This window comes from Sciurus vulgaris (genome assembly GCF_902686455.1).
Source record: "Sciurus vulgaris genome assembly, chromosome: 2".
NCBI classification, from domain to species: domain Eukaryota; kingdom Metazoa; phylum Chordata; class Mammalia; order Rodentia; family Sciuridae; genus Sciurus; species Sciurus vulgaris.
The window spans coordinates 12,050,249-12,065,767 of NC_136462.1; the positions used below are offsets into that span (position 1 = coordinate 12,050,249).

Below are 15,519 nucleotides of genomic sequence, written 5' to 3' on the forward strand. Positions count from 1 at the left end.
GTTGTGTGCAGAAAGACTTTCACTGGGGGTCTGCTCCGAGATGCTGGAGAATCTGGCCCTGTGGGAGGAGCCCACCGCCGGAGTGCTCAGGGCTGCCTGGGGTAGACTCTAGCTGCTCTGCCCTACTCTAATAAGCCACCCGAATCCGGGCCTGCCGCCTGGGCAGAGCTTCACCGGGTGGGGGAGACTCACCCCGTGGTTCTATTTTAGTCCGAGTCTCTCAATGCCTCCCCTTCTTGAATCCTGGGTTCTGGAGCGACTGGAGATGCAGTCACCCACTAGTCCGCCATCTTGGATCACCGCTCGATTTGGCATATTTCAATGACAGTCCCTCGTGAGGTCAGTTTCATTGTGTAAGATGTATGATACCATATCAACGACGTACCATTTATTGTCAGATCCTGGAAGTACCATATAAAAATAGTATGGAAGTTTACCAATCTGTGTGACATGTTCCCATGAGGAGAAGTTCATTCCTTTGGTGAGCCACCAGGAGAGGGACCTGTTGTCCGCTTCTTTGATGTTGTAATGTAGAATAGAGTCGTCCATCCGATTACATGTTGGGTTAAGGTTAAAAAAGCTTTCACAGATTCGTGGATCCTTGTAGCCCAATATTGTTACGGTGGGTTTAAGTTCAGTATGTCAGATTGTATTTATAGGTTTCCCTCGCTACTGATTGGTTACATACATCTCATGGTATGTCATAATATGATACATTTGTGGTTCGAATGCTGCCTTGTATGTGGCAGATGGATGAGTGTGCAAATGGAAGTTGGCAGTTCCCGTGTAGCATTCAGTTATGTATGTTATCCCATAAAGCGTTATTATGTTGTAACAAAACAACAGGGATGAAGGACGTAAATGATAAATGTGGTGTTGTGTCTGATGTTGGAGGATTTGAGTCAGTAGTGGTGGGCATCCTCATGAAACCAACTTGTATGGGGAGCTTGTGGACTAGCCAGACAGGATATTTCACCTTTGGGATGCTTGTGTGTGGGTCTTCATTTCGTAGCGAGGTTCTACTGTGGAAGTAAAAGTGTGTTAAGTTCCATGTATAGTTTCCTGGTGGTACTTCGCTGGGGTCGTTCCAGTTTATCCAGGGCCACCCATGCCATGTACTACCATTATTTATGGTGGTTCTTGAACGTGTGTTGGTAATGGCTGTCAGCAGGATCTTTTTCATTATGAATACTGGTTGGGTTGATGAATACATTGTCCACTGACTGGTACCAGTCTGTTGAAGAAGTGTTCGAAAAGTTACCTGGATATATCATGAAAGTTGGATGAAAAATTTCTTTTAGTGAGTCTGAAGATATGTTATAACAGTGTCCTCGTAGGGATGTCTTGTTATTACCCATAAACACGTTTTGACATGTAGCGAAGTATCTTAACTTCTTTATGCAAATGAATCCAGCTGTAACTGGTGCAGAGTAGTTGCTGTGTGCTTCAAGCCTTCATTTTCTGTTGCATTGGTATCTGCGAAAATTGACCTGTGCAATAATATTCGTTTATTTCATCTGAGCACTTCTTTTTCACTGGTTCCTGGTACAGAATAAAAGGAAATGGTTGTGGTATTGGATCTGTAAGTACCAGACGCCATCTGTGTGTATGGGTCCCCAGAGCCATAATTTTCCACCAATTGCTTATTAGAGGGAAAGAGATGTTGGATATTGTAAGATCTGGTCTATAGGCATTGAGTATTTCAAAGTGTCCATGCGTTGGTAGGTTGGGGAAATCAGCAACACAGATGACTTTCGCCATTAGTTTATGGTTACTCCCATTATTATGACATGCAGAATATGGGTCATCACATACTGTATACTCAGAGAGTGTGCGTTTGTGAGTTGCTGTCATATCAACAGAGCATGGTCCACCAAAGGGCTCCTATAACAGTGCGGGCCATTTAAATCGGGGTTTATATCGGATAATGCGCATTAGTGGTTTATGCCGGTTCCATGCCCATGTAGTCAGCGTTGTGGCTCCTGGACCTTCAGTTGCTTGTTCTCCTTCTTCATCTTCTTCATCTTCTTCTCCTTTGTAATGGAAATAGTCATCCTCCAGTTGGTTACTTTTATCCCACCAGGCCATAACTGCGGCAGCCAAAGAAAACTGGGATGCCTGTCACAAGTGAAAATATCAGGGTCATCAGGGGTTCGAATAATCGTGAGGCTGGTGTTGCTTCAATGTAGCGGTACAATCGCGTAGTATGGTGTCACGGTTTTCCGATAGTATGCGCACTGTGGATGCGATCCCCATGAATTCCTGATAATCTCCATTCTGTGATAGCGTCGGGGGTTCCTTTCCAAAACATTGGTTTCTTCTTCTGTGTCAGTTGCTCTCAATATGGGCGACCGTTGGCCTGTGACATCTGCTGAGTTTGTTGATTGCTGTGCAAAAGGCATGTTTGTGCCAGAACAGCTGGTTAAAGGCTGTATGGTTGTAGAGCCAAGGATTATGTCTCCAGTGTGTCCTTCCATTTCTCTGCATCCTTGGTGAGATCCTTATAAGTATGATGTGATGTTCTTCTTTATTGTGGCGCTTGGGGCCTTGAGATGTTCAAAATGAGTGGTGGTAGAGGGAGTCGTAGTAACTACTTCTGATGTAGCAGCTCTCAGAGTAACTATGACTAATGTTGCGGTTAAAAGATGGATTCCGAGGGACAGAGTGTGTCATCGGCAAACTTTCCGCGCTGCGTGTGCTGGTGCTGCTTCCTTCGCCACACTTTCTGTGGGCGTGGCACCACATGGAGTGCATGCTTACCACGAAGGTTACATATGATAGTGTGAGGGTCACTAGGATCTGTATACTTTTGCATAGATATTTCACGAAGCATGTCATACCGAGGCCAAATCTTTGAGTTTTGTGAGTTTTAACTCACCCTTTCCTGTAGATGTCCAAACCGATGCGCTGGGTCCTTGTCTGACAATGTCACCAGCTTGTAATGTTGAGTCATCCCCAGAACGTATGAGGAATTTATCTATCAGTATTCTTCGTTGCTCTTTACTCAGGACATATTGTATGTAACTTGGTGGGAAAACAGTTTCAAATGGGAGGGTCTGTGTAGTCTGGGTCTGTTATTTAATTCATATACCGCTGTTAAGATTGCCTGATTGAGTGGTGTATCCGAGAGGTTGGACAGTTTCATCTTCAGTAATTCACTGAAGCGTTCTACCTAGCCTGAATCTGTGGGATTATAGGCTACATGAAAATCCCTTTGGTTGTCTAATACTTCTGCTAATTTTTGTGTAAGTTTCCCAGTAAAATGGGATCATTGGTCTGAAGCAATAACACATGGCAGGCCTATGTGGTGCACCACAACCATATCGTAAGTATAGTAGAAGCTGGTTTGGCTTTGATGCCTGTTTCACCAACCCTAGGCCAGAGTGAGTGTCTACTATCATGCATATGTAGTGGTGTGACCTAATTGGTCCTATAAAGGCTATTTGGACCATATAGTTGGAATGTCTTGGTGAAGAGATGCAGGACAGTGGATTTCTTCTAAATCCTGTAGCTGCATGAGGGCAGTTTGGAACGTTCTTTTTTTTTTTTAATTAAAATATTTTTTATTTTTACAGATATATTTTGATTCATTGTACACAAATGGGGTACAACTTTTCATTTCTATGGTTGTGCACAATGCAGATTCACACCATTCATGTGATCATACATATACATAGGGTAATGCTGTTTCATTCTACTGTTTTTCCATTCCCACCCCTTCCACCCCTTTTTCCTCTATACCATCCATGGTTCCTTCATTCTTCTCTTCCCCCTGCCACCCCCCATCGTTATCTGTTGTCATGCACTTACCAGAGAAAACATTCAGCCTTTGGTTTTTCAGGCTTGGCATATTTCACTTAGCATATTTCCCAACTTCATCCATTTACCAGCAAATGCCATAATTTTATTCTTCTTTATGGCTAAGTAATATTCCATTGTGTATATATACCATAGTTTCTTTATCCATTCATCAATTGAAGGGCATCCAGGTTGGTTCCACCATCTAGCTTTTGTGAATTGAGCTGCTATGAACACTGATGTGGCTGTGTCATTTGGTATACTGATTTTAAGTTCTTTGGGTATAAACCAAGGAGTGGGATAGCTGGGTCAAATGGTGGGTCCATTCCAGGCTTTCTGAGGAATCTCCATACTGCTTTCCAGAGTGGCTGTACCAATTTGCAACTCCACCAGCAATGTATGAGTGTGCCTTTTTCCCACATCCACGCCAACACTTATTATTGCTTGTGTTCTTTATAACAGCCATTCTAATTGGAGTTAGCTGAAATCTTAGGGTGGTTTTAATTTGCATTTCTCTAATTACTAGGGATGATGAGCACTTTTTCATATATTTGTTGATCACCTGGTTTCATCGTCTGTGAAATGTCTGCCCATTTCCTTACCCCATTTATTGATTGGGTTCTTTGTATTTTGGTTGTAAAGTTTTTTAAGTTCTTTATAAATTTTGGAGATGAGTGCTCTGTCTGAAGTGTGTGTGGAAAAGATTTTCTCCCACTCTGTGGGCTCTCTTTTCACATTATTGATTGTTTCACATTATTGATTGCTGAGAAAAAAACTTTTTAGTTTGAATCTCTCCTATTTATTGATTCTTGCTTTTATTTCTCCCACTATGGGGGTCTTGTTAAAGAAGTCTGGTCCTAAACCAACATGATGGAGATTCGGTCCTACTTTTTCTTCTATTTGGTGAAGGGTCTCAGGTCTAATTCCTAGATCCTTGATCCATTTTAAGTTGAGTTTTGTACAGGGTGAGAGACAGGGGTTTAATTTTATTTTACTATGTATGGATTTCCAGTTTTCCCAGCACCATTTGTTGCACAGGCTATCTTTTCTCCACTGTATGTTTTTGGCACCCTTGTCTAGTATGAGGTTACTGTACTTCTGTGGGTATGTCTCCATGTCTTCTATCCTGTACCATTGATCTGTCCATTTTGGTGCCCAGTACCATGCCATTTTTGTTACTATTGCCCTATGGTAGAGTTTAAGGTCTGGTGTTGTGATACCTCCTATATCACTCTTCCTACCCAGGGTTGCTTTGGCTATTCTGGGTCTTTTGTTCTCCCACATGAATTTCATGATTGATTTCTGTTTCTATGAGAAATGTCATAGGGATTATAATTGGAATTGTGTTAAGTTTGTATAGCACCATTGGAACTATGGTCATTCTGATAATATTAATTCTGCCTATCCAAGAACATGGGAGACCTTTCCATCTTCTAAGGTCTTCCTCAATTTCTTTCTTCAATGTTTTGTAGTTTTCATTGTAGAGATCTTTTACCTCTTTGGTTAGATTGATTCCCAAGTATTTTATTTTTTTCGAGGCTATTGAGAATGGAGTTGTTTTCCTCATTTCCCTTTGAGATGTTTCATCGCATATGTATAAAAATGCTTTAGATTTATATGTGTTGATTTTATAACCTGCTATTTTGCTAAATTCATTTATGAGGTCTAGAAGTTTTCTGGTGGAGTGTTTTGGCTCCTCTAAATAGAGAATCATGTCATCAGCAAATAATGACAGCTTGAGTTCCTCTTTTCCTGTTCGTATCCCATTAATTTCTTTAGTCTGCCTAATTGCTCTGGCTAGAGTTTCGAGGACAATGTTGAATAGAAGTGGTGAAAGAGGACATCCCTGTCTTGTTCTCGTTTTTAAAGGGAATGGTTTCAGTTTTTCTCCATTAAGAATGATGTTGGCCGTGGGCTTAGCATAAATAGCCTTTACAATGTTCAGGTATGTTCCTACTATCCCTATTTTTTCTAGTGTTTTGAGCATGAAGGGGTGTTGTATTTTGTCAAATGCTTTTTCTGCATCTATTGAAATAACCATATGATTCTTATCCTTAAGTCTGTTGACATGATGGATTATATTTATTGATTTACGGATGTTAAACCAACCTTGCATTCCTGGGATGAACCGCACTTGATCGTGGTGCACAATTTTCTTAATATGTTTTTAGATACAGTTTGCCAGTATTTTCTTAAGGATCTTTGCATCTATATTCATCAAGGATATTGGTCTAAAATTTTCTTTTCTTGATGTGTCTTTGCCTGGTTTGGGTATGAGGGTGATATTAGCGTCATAGAATGAGTTCAGTAGGGTACCCTCCTTTTCTATTTCCTGGAATACTTTGAGAAGTATTGGAATGAGTTCTTCTTTGAAGGTCTTGTAGAACTCGGCTGAAAATCTGTCTGGTCCTGGGCTTTCTTGGATAGTAGGCTTTTGATGGCTTCTTCTATTTCATTGCTTGATATAGATCTGTTTAAATTGTGTATGTCCTCCTGGTTCAGTTTGGGAGGAACATATGTCTCTAGAAATTTGTCAATGTCTGGGTATTTTCTATTTTGTTGGAATATGGATTTTCAAAGTAGCTTCTCATTATGTTATGTATCTCAGTGGTGTCTGTCATGATATTTCCTTTTTCATCACGAATTTTAGTAAATTTGAGTTTTCTGTCTCCTTCTCTTTGTTAGTTTGGTTAAGGGTTTGTCTATTTTGTTTACTTTTCCAAAGAACCAACTTTTTGTTTTGTCAATTTTTTGAATAGTTTCTTTTGTTTCAATTTCATTGATTTCAGCTCTGATTTTAATTATTTCCTGTCTTCTACTACTTTTGGTGTTGTTCTGTTCTTCTTTTTCTAGGGTTTTGAGCTGTAATGTTAGGTCATTTAGTTGTTGACTTTTTATTCTTTTCTTGAATGCACTCCATGCAATGAATTTTCCTCTTAGTACTGCTTTCATAGTGTCCCAGAGATTTTGATATGTTGTATCGTCATTCTCATTGACCTCTAAGAATTTTTTAATCTCCTCCCTGATGTTTTCTGTTATCCATGTCATTCAATAGCATATTATTTAGTCTCCAGGTGTTGGAGTAATTTCTGTTTTTTATTTTGTCATTGATTTCTAATTTCATTCCATTATGATCTGATAGAACACAAGGCAGTATCTCTGTTTTTTGCATTTACTGAGGGCTGCTTTGTGGCATAATATATGGTATATTTTCGAGACTTTTCCACGTGCTTCTGAGAAGTAAGTGAATTCACTCGTTGATGGATGGAATAGTCTATATATGTCTGTTAAGTCTAGGTTATTGATTGTGTTACTGAGTTCTATGTTTTCTTTTTTAGTTTTTGTTTGGAAGATCTATCCAGTGTGACAGCAGTGTATTAAAGTCACCCAGAATTATTGTGTTGTGGTCTGATTCCTGGAATTGAGAAGGATTTGTTTGATGTACACAGATGCATCATTGTTTGGGGCATAAATATTTATGATCGTTATGTCTTCCTGATTTATGGTTCCCTTAAGTAGTATGAAATGTCCTTCTTTATCCCTTCTGCCTCTCTTTGGCTTGAAGTCCACTTTATCTGAAATAAGGATAGAAACCCCCACTTTTTTACTGAGTCCATGTGCATGGTAGATTTTTTCCCCATCCTTTCACCTTTAGTCTGTGGATGTCTTTTTCTGAGATGAGTCTCTTGAAGGCAGCATATTGTTGGGTCTTTCTTTTTAATCTATTCTGCCAGTCTGTGTCTTTGATTGATGAATTTAGGCCATTAATGTTCAGGGTTATTATTGAGGTATGATTGGTATTCCCAATCATTTGGGCTTATTTTTGGTTTTAAACTTGGCTTGGTTTCTCCTTTGAAAGGATTTTTCTTTAAGGTAGTTCCTCCCTTTGCTGATCTATATTGTTGTTTTTCATTCCTCCTCATGGAATATTTTGTTGAGAATATTCTGTAGTGCAGGCTTTCTATTTGTAAATTCTTTTAACTTTTGTTTATCATGTAAGGATTTTATTTCATCTTCAAATCTGAAGGTTAGTTTTTCTGGGTATTGGATTCTTGGTTGGCAGCCATGTTCTTTTAGAGCTTGAAATATGTTGTTCCAGGCCCTTCTAGCTTTTAGAGTCTGGGCTGAGAAATCTGCTGATTTCCGTATTGGTTTCCCCCTATATGTAATCTGATGCTTTTCTCTCGCAGCCTTCAAAATCCTATCTTTATTTTGAATGTTAGGCGTTTTCATTATAATGTGCCTTGGTGTGGATCTGTTGTGATTCTGTGCATTTGGTGTTCTGTAAGCCTCTTGTATTTGATTTTCCATTTCATTCTTCAGGCTTGGGAAATTTTCTGATATTATTTCAATGAATAGGTTGTTCGTTCCTTTGGTTTGTTTCTCTGTGCCTTTCTCAATCCCAATAATTCTTAAATTTGGTCTTTTCATGATGTCTCAATTTTTGGAGGTTTTGTTCATGATTTCTTACCATCTTCTCTGTTTGAGCAACTTTATTTTCAAGATTAAATATTTTGTCTTCATTGCCTGAGGTTCTGTCTTCCAAGTGGTCTAGTCTTTTGGTGATGCTTTCCATTGAGTTTTTTATTTGGTTTATTGTTTCCTTCATTTCAAGGATTTCCATTTGGTTTTTTTTTTTTTTTTTTTTTGAGACTCTCTCTTTGTTGAAATAATCTTATGCTTCCTGCGGTTGCTCTTTCAACTGCTTATTGGTATGATCATTCATTGCCTGCATTTGCTCTCTTATTTCATCCTTTGCTTCATGAATCTTAATCATGTATAATCTGAAGTCCTTTTCTGACATTTCTTCTAACATACTGTCACTGGATTCTTTTAATATAGGATCTAGATTTGTTTGGATTATTTTCTTCCCTTGTTTTTTCATGTTGTTCTTGTATCTTCTCCTCCTGCAGTGCAGATCTGGGGTATTGCAGTTTCCCCCCTATAGGCTTATAGTGGCCCTATAGGTTTCCAAAACCTTTTCTTTAAGCGGGAGTTCAATATTAGCAGTGCCCAGTTCAGATAGTATGCAACCCTATACCAAATAACCCCTGTGAGGATGTTAACAATATTGTCATAATAAACCAAATGAGTTCAATTATTCTCTTCAGTACAACAAATAGATTTGCAATAAGGTCTGCAGTTTCTAATGGAGGACAAAGAGGATGTGGAGCGGTGTAGGATGTAGCTGTTAATGGGATAAGAAAAGAATATATAGAAGTTCTAGAAAATAGAAAGAGTAAGAGTGTAATCAAAAGAAGGTGGTTGTTAGCATGTGAAAAGGGAGAAGGAGACTCTGAGGGAACAGGTAAACAAAAGGAAAAGAGAACGAGAAAAGTAAAGAAATAAAAACAAAATTTTTCAATAAGGAGAAAAAAGAAAATCTACACTATAACAGTCATATAGTATTCAAACCTCCCAGTCTTCAGTAGCCTGATGTATGAGAGGTACCTGACAGTGAGCTTCAGGTCTCTAGCAGGTATCTCAGGATGGGATTTGCCCCACCTAAAGATCAGAGCTACGGCTTCCTGGATTATCCAAGATGGCCACCCTGGCTTCGAAATGTGTTGGCAAATGGGGAGCTGCAGCTCAGGGTGTGGCTGTGGTCAGCTGGAGGTCCTGGAGGTGGGGTGCGGTTGGTCAGGCAGGGATCCTGGAGGCGGGGTGCAATCAGTCAGTCTGGGGGTCCTGGTGAAAGTGCGCAGTCAGCATGGGGGCTCCTGGTGGCAGGGAGCAGTCAGTCAATGTGAGGGCCCCAGAGGCAGGGAGTGATCGGTCGGGCTGAGGGATCCTGGAGACGGGACTCAGTCAGTCATCCAGGGGTCCTACAGGTCCTGGCTGTTGTCTCAAAATGGCGGCAGCCACGTGTAACCAAACCTGCAGGTATTGTGACAATGAACTTTCAGGCAACAGCAGGCAGCTGGTGCTCCACTAATGGTCTGTGGTCAGTTTGCTGACTGCTGTCAGACAATTGGCAGGTGAACCTCAGGCCATGGGTGATGGATAGATGAATGGCAGGCAAATGGCAGATGATAGGTGCCTGACAGTGAGCAATCTGCACTCAAAAGTTGTCAATATGCTGGCCGACTGCAGGTGACCGCAATAGACAAATGGGGTAAACAGTAAGGGATCGATAAGCAGCAAAAACTGCCTCACCATGAAACAGATATCCTCTGCTTGAAACCCAAATTACAGAGCAACAAGGAAGACAGCCTCCCTCTAGTCTGCCATCTTGGATCCACTGAACATGTTCTGATAGCACCAGTGCAAGAATTCCATGATGGCTTGAGATTCCGTCTAAGACATCAAGTGTGTAAAGCATGTGTACCTATGTGACCTGTAATGTTATGGATTTCCAGCAGCTCTGGTTTAGTAATAATTAATTCCGGAGGTTCATTGCGTTGTATCTCCCGTTGTGGTGATGGATGCAATGTTTTTTTTTTTTTCTTTGCTGCAGTGATGAAGAAAGTCAATGTTGGATCAACCAAAGTCCTCATTTCTACAACATTCATTTACAAAGAAATAATGTTCAACATAGCCCAACACAACATTCTTGGTTTTCTTCATATTGAAGTCCCCCCCAAAAATCATCTTCTAATGGGGTATTTCACTACATAAATTATAGTTCTTCATTTTTACAATTCACCCCAAACTGCATGAGAGATGTATCACACTAAACATTCTAAAGCTGTCAGGAAATCCTTCACACATCATCCTCACCTGACGTGTCACCGCTACGTGTCTGTGTCGTCATTCTCAATTGTTGGGTTTGAAAGTGCTGTTTTTCCAGGGTCCAAACTTGAAGTCACAGATCAGGCCATTTTTCAAAATACCATTTTTTCTCAGGCCATTCTTCTGCAACTGTTCACTAATAACTTGGAATTCTCTCATTTCATCCTCAGTTAAGGGAGCACACGTTTCACCATTTTCACGGTCTTCTGCCAGCCCATCTCTTTTAACAACCTGTGTTCTGCCTCAAGTGAACTGGAAAGAACATGGGTTTGTGGAAAGGTTGAAGACGAGTGAGCGGTTGGGAAATCACGGAGGCATTGCCGTTCTCTGGTGGAATCTCATTTTCATCGAAGTTTCTGTGTATATCCCTTTCTTGGTGAGTACTGTTGCTGTCACGCAAATTAAATGAGTCTTCATCCTTCTCTGAGCCAGCATGGCTTCCATCTTCATATTCTACTTCTACTCTGTCCCTTTTCAATGCTTCCAAAAATTCACTCTTCTCATCCGTGCGCATTCGCATCAGTTTGGTTGGACGAGGCTGCTGATTAAGTTTGTCAACAGGTGAAGAGGAATTTGAACGATTCCACTCTTTCCCTGAATTTGTCGATGGACTAAAATTCTTGGCAGTTGATTTAAAAGCATTCAAGTTGCCAACACCATGTGTAGATTCATGAGGGAAAGAAGTCCCAACCTTATTTTCTTTAGTTTGGCTTTTCCATTGTGTAGGTTTTGTAGGTGGAGCAGCAGGATTAGGGACTCAGCCTTTATAAACACGTGGACCAGTTCCATTCTTAACTGGCTGTGACTGAAGATTTCCTACTGCAGGGAATCCAGATAGCCGTAAGTCCTCTGTATTACCTTTCTTGATGACCAGCATCCTTGGAGCTCTAGACGTAGGATTCGGAGGATACTCTAAGAGAGGAGCTTGGGAGATTTTTTTGGTTGGGTATGTGTGTGTCTGGGTGCGTAGGCCCCATCCACCTGCAGCTAAAGATTTATTCTGATTTGGTTCTCTCTTGTATTCAGGATTTAAAGATGGAATCCTCAACCTTAAACTGTTTGCATTCTCTTTTTTATCTTCCTTCCTTCCGGTTTCATTGTCAGGTATGTTGTTTTCATGGAGTCCTTGGCTTTTTCCAGAATGGAAAATACTGCTAAGAGAACAGGAATTTCCACCATAGTATCCTCCTCGATGATTTATGTTTTCAGTACCATTTCTGCCATGCGTACGCCATCCATTTTTTCTTTCCTTCCAAAATTACCTCCATTAGAAGGTCCAATACCAGAATCAAAGCCACCAGAAGAGTTGTGTCTTCGACGATTCACATCATAACGATTTTCCGTCCATGAAAAATTTTCAGAATGTTTCTCAAAATTCAATGATGACTTTGTTGATGATGGTGGAGTAGGAAAATTAAGCCAGGCTGGAGCAAAGTCATGCTGCGCCATTTAGGTCCATTCTCTCGAACTCAGTGAAACAAGGCTTCGACACCTCATGGCAAGTCCAAATTCCAACAGGACTGGCCACGAAGGTGTTGGTTTTTTCTCTGTAATCTTTATGTTTTCCAGTTTGCTTTTTTTATTTTGTATCCTCTGAAATAATACCCAAGTTCTTTGAAGATGCTTAACCTATGACTATTTGACACAGAGTTATTTCAAGTCAGCTGCCCATACTTCTGTTTTAAAGTTTTCATATGGCTATCTCCAGAATTAGCCAAGGTCCTCAGATTTAAGATCAAAGTCTTCTTTATTATTCCATGTACTTGTCACTGTTGTACTTATCCACTCCAGAAGAAATATCCAATTTATGAGCCAAAAAGCAGAAACAAACAGAAAATTTCACATCTGAAGAGTATTCCTAAACATCAGCACATAAAAAGACACAAATAGCTATCTTAATACTACCATGCTGGTGGAAAACTGCAACATCTTAAATTTCCACGTAAGGAAAAGATAAAAAGAAAAAAGCTCTGTATTCTTTCAATGTCTTCATTTAGAAAAGCTGTCCCATTGTGACATGAAAGGGGCTGAGGTCAAAAATTCCTGAAAGTTTTAGTAAAGGTAAAAATAAACTGCCATGAAACTGTAACAATACTCAAACAGTAATTTGAAGCTGCTGCAACTACTCAGTACACAAATCAAACATATCTTAAGCAGTTTTGGCTGAAGAACAACAACAGGATGGGGGGGCAAAAATATCACCAGCTGAAATACTTTAACCAGTTATATAATCCGTTTGAACCAAAATACTGAAGAAATGCCTGGGTCTCTTTAAGTAGCTTGTTGAATCGGTTCACTACTATCAAGTCACTTCAGAGATGATTCTTGCCAATTTTAATAAACTTCTGGGGCAAAATTATTCAAAAACATTGTAATTCCAAAATGGCCACTTGAAATATCCGGGGCCTTTTACAGAAAACCTAGAAGATGATCTTCATATCTGAATAACTCAATCACCTTCTGCCCCACCAGAGGTGTCTCTGGCCTGGGGGTGCCACTGCGCTCCATCCCGGGAGGAGGTTTCCGGTACTTTGAAGAATCCCCTTTTGCTGCTTTTCCCTACCCACAACCAGTCTCAGTCCCAAAATGGCGCCGACCCGATCCGCAATGTTCTGGACCAAGTCTCGCGAGATCGTGCTGGATGCAATGCTAATTTAGTATCTGACCTCTTTGTCACTGCCCACAGTTCCCTCTTTACTAGTCTGAGTGTCACTATTTTGGCCAACTTATCAACTATATCATTATTTTTAGAGTTCTCGCCTAATTTTCCAGTATGAGTGTCAACATGTGAAACAAATATTTTAACAGGTGCATCTGTCAAATATTTCCATATAACTTTTCCCCATACATCTTTACCATTGATTTTGAAGTCAGTGTAAGGGATCCCACGAAAACCACGCCGGACACGGGAAATCACATAAGGGATTTTATTAAGCAGAGTGTCTCTCTGCAGGGTAAGAGAGAAAATGAGAGGAAAAGAAAGGGAACGAGAAAGGGCACATGCTAGAGAGAGTGGAAAAGCGAGGAGGATAGAGAAAGTGAATAGGAGAGAGAGAAGCTTGAGAAAAGATGGCGGGGTGGCTACCGTGAAGCAGTTGAATTCCACCAGGCTAACAGGGGACCAATAATAGAGAAGGATACTTGCAAGCTGACTGATGAACCAATAGCTAGCTAGGATGTTCACAGACTGACAGTAGTTGGGAGGTGGGGAAGTGGCTGCAACAGAAAGGGCAGGGGAGCATCTTTGTACATTACAGTCAGTATGTTTCCATTTTGCTGACCAGAGAGCTAGACCATTGCAGACGCACCATGAGTCACAAAATATGTGTACGATTTTATCATTATGTTTCTGACTAAATTCCACTACCAATTTTACTGCATGTTATTCTGCTATCTGTGCTGAGGCATCCACCCGCTGGTCAGTTCAAACTTGTCCGTTTGAGGGTCTGAAGGCTGCAGGTTTCCAGTGCAGCTTCCCTTTTTTAATAACAGAGGATCCGTCAGTGAACGAACAGTTATGATGCTTGTTATCTGCACCCCATTTTGCCATGGGATTCTGTTTTCTGGTACCAGTTCTACAGGTACAGGAAGTAATAGCATTGCTGCCAATTCTTCCGTTAGTCTGGCAGTATCCTTAGAGGATTTCACCAGTGTGCCTTCTAGGGCATTTTGTAGGTACCATTTCCACTGTAGAACTTTAGGTTCCATCAGTCGTCCTCGGAGGGACGCCTCCTCCATGTTGATCCAGTCCAGGATAGGTACTGGTGTTTGGACTATAAGACAGTGGCTTTTAACTGAGAGACCAAGGTGTTTCATTGCCTCACATAATGTCCAAGCCAATTTTTCAAATAGCATTTGTCTATCGAAAATGTTACAAGTATCTGTTGGGTGTGTAAGGAACGCATTTGCAATAGAAGCCAAAAGGTTTAGTCGTTCCCGACTGTTTGACATAAACTCCCCAATTACTATAATCATTTTTGTAAAAAGTATGTCAATTACCAAAGTTTCTGAGTCCTTTGGATATATAATTTAGAAAACATTTGCAAATAGTCGAGTGCTGTTTGGAAAGCAACTTGTTGGGCAGCACCCCATTCAAAATCTGCTGCTTTCAGGTTACCTTATTTATAAGTGGTAAATTTAATTGTAGAAAGGGACTGTGTTGGCGCCAATATCTGAATAGGCCTGTGATGTGTTGGGGTGCCATTTTGTCCTTATGGGTTGGGACCTGTGCTCTTTTATCAATTACCAATCTGGTACTTGAGGGCCACCGGAGGTCCATAGTACACCTAAGAACTTTGCTGATTTTGCTGCGCCTTGAATTTTGTCCTTATTTATCATCCATCCATTGTTAGTAAGTGTGTGGAAAATCAAGTCCCCGGCTTCTTTCACTTTTCTTTCCTCATGTCTTGTGATTAGGATATCATCCACGTAAGTAAGGACCTCGATTGATTTATCTAGTTTACCAAATGGTAGAGTTTGTCGTATGGTGGCATGTGCGATAATGGGACTGTTTCTATATCCCTGGGGAACTCTCTTAAATCTGTATTGTGTAGCATTCCATGTAAACGTGGTAAGTTCTCTAGATGCAGGAGCTAATGGGATGGCAAAGAACATGTGGGAGAGATCAATGGCAGCAAAATAATCGGGGTTGAAGTCCTTAATTTCCTGAAGTATATCTTCAATGTCTGAAAGGGATCCTGGCATTTGTGGGTTTAATTTGTTTATATTTTAGTCTATCGTAAATTTCCTTTTGCCATTAGGCCTTTTTACTGGCCATACAGGGCTATTATAGTTAAAGGATTGGGTTCGTTTGATCATATCTTTTTCTAGAAGATCCTCTAAGGTGTGAGTGATTTCTGCATGTCCACCCTTGAGGGGATTCGGTTTTGTATATGAAGGAGGAATTGTAGGTAGCACTTCTGGTTCAATTTTCATTGTTGCTAACACAAAACATCCCTTCAACCTTTTAAGGGGAAGCCATGCCTCAAG

At 40.5% G+C, this 15,519-nt stretch overlaps 1 pseudogene across 1 annotated transcript; it reads right to left on the minus strand.

Moving 5' to 3' along the window:
- Window positions 1-10,253: 10,253 nt before the first annotated feature.
- On the minus strand, window positions 10,254-13,120 carry LOC306651705 (vasculin-like; annotated as a pseudogene). Its single transcript has one exon. The product of its transcript is annotated as a vasculin-like (transcript).
- Between the last annotated feature and the right edge of the window lie 2,399 nt (window positions 13,121-15,519).